General features: G+C 41.7%; 1 non-coding gene across 1 annotated transcript; it reads left to right on the plus strand.

The window, feature by feature from the left end:
• The first annotated feature begins 2926 nt into the window (after positions 1-2926).
• On the plus strand, positions 2927-3045 carry LOC123688369. Its single transcript, XR_006749895.1, has one exon. It is a non-coding gene; the product is annotated as a 5S ribosomal RNA (ribosomal RNA).
• The last annotated feature ends 3610 nt before the right edge of the window (positions 3046-6655 follow it).

The raw sequence follows: 6655 nt of genomic DNA on the forward strand, positions 1-6655 counted from the left end.
CACCGAGGCCGTTTCGACCGTTCGCCGCGCCTACTAGAGCTGATTTCTTCGGACTCCGATCAGAAAATCCGCCGATGCATGTCGTTAACACCTAGTCCGCCTCGTCCGATCGATCGAGGCCGTTTCGACCGTTCGCCGCGCCTACTAGAGCTGATTTCTTCGGACTCCGATCAGAAAATCCGCCGATGCATGTCGTTAACACCTAGTCCGCCTCGTCCGATCGATCTAGGCCGTCTCGATCCACCCATCGCGCATCGAAAGTCGCATCTCTCGAACTCCGATCCGGAAATCGGCCGATGCATCACGTTAACTATTTCTTATATATCTAATATAATATACATCGAGACGGTAAGAATTCTTTTAATCGAAGATATACATATACTTCTCATCAATATCCAAAAGCTTATCGAAAAATAAATTACTCAACTTTTACGTGAAGAATCGTTCACCCAAACCTTATCCCCTATATGTCAGGAGAACCCAAGGTTCCCCTCCAGACACGATTTAGCAAACTTTTCCCGATCGATCCGACCCACCGAGGCCGTCTCGACCGTCCGCTGCGCCTACTAGGGCCGATTTCTTCGGACTCCGATCAGAAAATATACCGATGCATGTCGTTAACACCTAGTCCGCCTCGTCCGATCTATCTAAACAGTCTCGACGCACCCAACACTCTTTCAAAGTCGGATTACTCGGACTCAATCTGAAAATGGACCGATGCATGACGTCAACACTTAGCCCGCCTCGTCTGATCGATCTAAGCCATCTCGACCCACCCAACACGCCTTCCAAGTCGGATCACTCGGACTTCGATCTGAAAATCTCCGGACTCATTTTTATGAATATCCCCAGTCAGTAAGAACGTTATTTCGCCAATATATACCAACAATAAACCATATTCCAATAGCTGAACCAAAAATATAATTCCCGATCCAAACGTTCTGCATCGCCCAACGCGACCACCTTCCCTATATATGTCAGGAGAGCACAGGGTTCCCCTCCAGACAACACTTACGCTCTATCCCCGACTCTCGGTCGATCGATAGGCCAGGTCAGCGGTGTCTGTTTCGGCCGAAGCTCGGACTTTGGTCAAAATGTTCCGATACAAAATTTGAACCAAGATAGATACAGATATGATTCCTTCTTAAATATACGTTGATTATCGAACAGAATATGGTAAATATTTTGCGATGACCGAGGATTTCATGAATTTTTTTTTTTTTCGAAAAAATTTTCTGTTATCGGAATTTCCTCAAATTTCATTTGGTTGCCTACTAATGCATATTAAAAACGATAATCAACAATCAGAATCATTATTTATCATTTATTTCAATTTTTATAATGAAAAACGTTCACGTCCTTTCGCGCCTCTCGATCGTCGTTTACGTGATGCATCGGTCAGCCCTAGTTTACGTGGTGCATCGGTAAGATCGAGTTCACGTTCTGCATCGGTAAGATCCAGTTCACGTGGTGCATCGGTAAGATCGAGATTACGTGGTGCATCGGTAAGATCGAGTTTACGTGGTGCATCGGTAAGATCCAATTCACGTTCTGCATCGGTAAGATCCAGTTCACGTGGTGCATCGGTGAGATCGAGTTTACGTTCTGCATCGGTGTGATCTAGTTTACGTTGTGCATCGGTAAGATCGAGATTACGTGAAGCATCGGTATGATCGAGTTTACGTTCTGCATCGGTCTGGACTTAGAGATATATTTTCGACGTGAAAATGTTCCGATACAACTTTTGAACCAGGATAGTTAGAGAGATGATTTTTTCTGGGATGTACGTTGATTGGGGAATGGATTGTGGAAAATAACTTGCCATGACCGAGGTGTTCTCGAATTTTTTTTTTTTTTCGAAAAATATTTTCTGATTTTGGATTTTACTCAAATTTGATTTCGTTGCCTTCTAATGTGTTCTAAAAGAGTAAATCAGTAATCAGAATCGAAAAATATTTTTCGGATTTTTTTTTTTTTGAAAAAAAATTTTCTGATTTTGGAATTTCCTCAAATTTGATTTGGTTGCCTTCTAATGTGTTTTTAAAGCGTAAATCAGTAATCAGAATCAATATTCATTGTCGACTTTAATTTTTATAAGGAAAAATGTTCACGTCCTTAAACGCCTCCCCATCATTAGCCCGAGTCCAAGTCGATGTCAGTCCCGAGCGGACGGTGTCAGATACTACCTATCGCCCCGGTCTGGACTTGGCGAGGTATTTCGACGTGAAATGTTCCGATACAACTTTTGAACCAGGATAGTTAGAGAGATGATTTCTTCTATGTTGTACGTTGATTGTGGAATGGATTGTGGGAAATAACTTGCCATGACCCAGGTGTTCTTGAATTTTTTTTTTTTTCGAAAAAAATTTTCTGATCTTGAAATTTCCTCAAATCTGATTGCGTTGCCTTCTAATGTGTTCTAAAAGAGTAAATCAGTAATCAGAATCAATATTCATTGTCGACTTTAATTTTTATAAGGAAAAATGTTCACGTCCTTAAACGCCTCTCCATCGTTACCCCGACTCCAAGACGATGTTAGACCGGAGCGGACGGTGTCAGATGCGACCGATCTCCCCGGTCTGGACTTAGCGAGATATTCCGACGTGAAATGTTCCGATACAAAAATTTAACTGTGATAGTTAGAGAGATGGTTCCTTTTGTGATGTACGTTGATTGTGTAATAGAATATGGAAATAAACTTGAGATGACCGAGGTCTTCTGGGATTTTTTTTTTTTTTCGAAAAATATTTTTCGATTTCGGAAATCCCTCAAATTTCATTGAGATATGTCCTAATGTGTTCTTAAAGCTTAAATCAACAATCAGAATTAATATCCAAAAGTTATTTCATTTTTTATGAGGAAAAACGTTCACGTCCTTTCCGCTCCCAAAAAGTGAGATATCATAGAAAATATCGCAATATATGTTGTTTACGGCCATACCACGCTGAAATTGCCAGTTCTCGTCAGAACACTGAAGCCAAGCAGCGTCGGGCGCGGTTAGTACTTGGATGGGTGACCGCTTGGGAACACCGCGTGCTGTAAGCTTTTTTTTTACGTTCTGCATCGGTCTGCCGAGATAACGTGGTGCATCGGTATGATCGAGTTTACGTTCTGCATCGGTAAGATCGAGATTACGTGATGCATCGGTAAGATTGAGATTACGTGGTGCATCGGTAAGATCGAGATTACGTGGTGCATCGGTAAGATCGAGTTTACGTGGTGCATCGGTAAGATCCAATTCACGTTCTGCATCGGTAAGATCCAGTTCACGTGGTGCATCGGTGAGATTGAGATTACGTGGTGCATCGGTAAGATCGAGTTTACGTGGTGCATCGGTAAGATCCAATTCACGTTCTGCATCGGTAAGATCCAGTTCACGTGGTGCATCGGTAAGATTGAGATTACGTGGTGCATCGGTAAGATCGAGTTTACGTGGTGCATCGGTAAGATCCAATTCACGTTCTGCATCGGTAAGATCCAGTTCACGTGGTGCATCGGTAAGATTGAGATTACGTGGTGCATCGGTAAGATCGAGTTTACGTGGTGCATCGGTAAGATCCAATTCACGTTCTGCATCGGTAAGATCCAGTTCACGTGGTGCATCGGTAAGATGGAGATTACGTGGTGCATCGGTAAGATCGAGATTACGTGGTGCATCGGTAAGATCTACTTTACGTTCTGCATCGGTCTGCCCTTGTTTACGTGGTGCATCGGTAAGATCGAGATTACGTGAAGCATCGGTATGATCGAGTTTACGTTCTGCATCGGTCTGCCCGATATTACGTGGTGCATCGGTTCAGCCCTAGTTTACGTTGTGCATCGGTCTGGACTTAGAGATATATTTTCGACGTGAAAATGTTCCGATACAACTTTTGAACCAGGATAGTTAGAGAGATGATTTTTTCTGTGATGTACGTCGATTGGGGAATGGATTGTGGAAAATAACTTGCCATGACCGAGGTGTCCTCGAATTTTTTTTTTTTTCGAAAAAAATTTTCTGATTGTGGAATTTTCTCAAATTTGATTTGGTTGCCTCCTAATGTGTTCTAAAAGAGTAAATCAGTAATAGGAATCGAAAAATATTTTTCGGATTTTTTTTTTTTTCGAAAAAAATTTTCTGATCGTGGAATTTCCTCAAATTCGATTTGGTTGCCTTCTAATGTGTTTTTAAAGCGTAAATCAGTAATCAGAATCAATATTCATTGTCGACTTTAATTTTTATAAGGAAAAATGTTCACGTCCTTAAACGCCTCCCCATCATCAGCCCGAGTCCAAGTCGATGTCAGTCCCGAGCGGACGGTGTCAGATACTACCTATCGCCGAGGTCTGGACTTGGCGAGATATTACGACGTGAAATGTTCCGATACAACTTTTGAACCAGGATAGTTAGAGAGATGATTTCTTCTATGTTGTACGTTGATTGTGGAATGAAATACGGAAAATAACTCGCCATGACCGAGGTGATTACGATTTTTTTTTTTTTTTCGAAAAAAATTTTCTGATCGTGGAATTTTCTCAAATTTGATTTGGTTGCCTCCTTATATGTTCTAATAGCGATAATCAACAATCAGAATCAAAATCCATGATCGGGTTTGATTTTTATAAGGAAAAATGTTCACGTCCTTTTTTTCAACCCCGACTCATTGACGATGTTAGAACCGAGCCGGCGGTGTCAGATACGACCGATCGCCCCGGTCCCGATCGTCATTTACGTTGTGCATCGGTCTGCCCGAGATTACGTGGTGCATCGGTATGATCGAGTTTACGTGGTGCATCGGTAAGATCCAATTCACGTTCTGCATCGGTAAGATCCAGTTCACGTGGTGCATCGGTAAGATTGAGATTACGTGGTGCATCGGTAAGATCGAGTTTACGTGGTGCATCGGTAAGATCCAATTCACGTTCTGCATCGGTAAGATCCAGTTCACGTGGTGCATCGGTAAGATGGAGATTACGTGGTGCATCGGTAAGATCGAGATTACGTGGTGCATCGGTAAGATCTACTTTACGTTCTGCATCGGTCTGCCCTTGTTTACGTGGTGCATCGGTAAGATCGAGATTACGTGAAGCATCGGTATGATCGAGTTTACGTTCTGCATCGGTCTGCCCGATATTACGTGGTGCATCGGTTCAGCCCTAGTTTACGTTGTGCATCGGTCTGGACTTAGAGATATATTTTCGACGTGAAAATGTTCCGATACAACTTTTGAACCAGGATAGTTAGAGAGATGATTTTTTCTGTGATGTACGTCGATTGGGGAATGGATTGTGGAAAATAACTTGCCATGACCGAGGTGTCCTCGAATTTTTTTTTTTTTCGAAAAAAATTTTCTGATTGTGGAATTTTCTCAAATTTGATTTGGTTGCCTCCTAATGTGTTCTAAAAGAGTAAATCAGTAATAGGAATCGAAAAATATTTTTCGGATTTTTTTTTTTTTCGAAAAAAATTTTCTGATCGTGGAATTTCCTCAAATTCGATTTGGTTGCCTTCTAATGTGTTTTTAAAGCGTAAATCAGTAATCAGAATCAATATTCATTGTCGACTTTAATTTTTATAAGGAAAAATGTTCACGTCCTTAAACGCCTCCCCATCATCAGCCCGAGTCCAAGTCGATGTCAGTCCCGAGCGGACGGTGTCAGATACTACCTATCGCCGAGGTCTGGACTTGGCGAGATATTACGACGTGAAATGTTCCGATACAACTTTTGAACCAGGATAGTTAGAGAGATGATTTCTTCTATGTTGTACGTTGATTGTGGAATGAAATACGGAAAATAACTCGCCATGACCGAGGTGATTACGATTTTTTTTTTTTTTTCGAAAAAAATTTTCTGATCGTGGAATTTTCTCAAATTTGATTTGGTTGCCTCCTTATATGTTCTAATAGCGATAATCAACAATCAGAATCAAAATCCATGATCGGGTTTGATTTTTATAAGGAAAAATGTTCACGTCCTTTTTTTCAACCCCGACTCATTGACGATGTTAGAACCGAGCCGGCGGTGTCAGATACGACCGATCGCCCCGGTCCCGATCGTCATTTACGTTGTGCATCGGTCTGCCCGAGATTACGTGGTGCATCGGTATGATCGAGTTTACGTGGTGCATCGGTAAGATCCAATTCACGTTCTGCATCGGTAAGATCCAGTTCACGTGGTGCATCGGTAAGATGGAGATTACGTGGTGCATCGGTAAGATCGAGATTACGTGGTGCATCGGTAAGATCTACTTTACGTTCTGCATCGGTCTGCCCTTGTTTACGTGGTGCATCGGTAAGATCGAGATTACGTGAAGCATCGGTATGATCGAGTTTACGTTCTGCATCGGTCTGCCCGATATTACGTGGTGCATCGGTTCAGCCCTAGTTTACGTTGTGCATCGGTCTGGACTTAGAGATATATTTTCGACGTGAAAATGTTCCGATACAACTTTTGAACCAGGATAGTTAGAGAGATGATTTTTTCTGTGATGTACGTCGATTGGGGAATGGATTGTGGAAAATAACTTGCCATGACCGAGGTGTCCTCGAATTTTTTTTTTTTTCGAAAAAAATTTTCTGATTGTGGAATTTTCTCAAATTTGATTTGGTTGCCTCCTAATGTGTTCTAAAAGAGTAAATCAGTAATAGGAATCGAAAAATATTTTTCGGATTTT

The sequence above is a fragment of the Harmonia axyridis genome, chromosome X (assembly GCF_914767665.1).
Source record: "Harmonia axyridis chromosome X, icHarAxyr1.1, whole genome shotgun sequence".
Taxonomy (NCBI): Eukaryota; Metazoa; Arthropoda; class Insecta; order Coleoptera; family Coccinellidae; genus Harmonia; species Harmonia axyridis.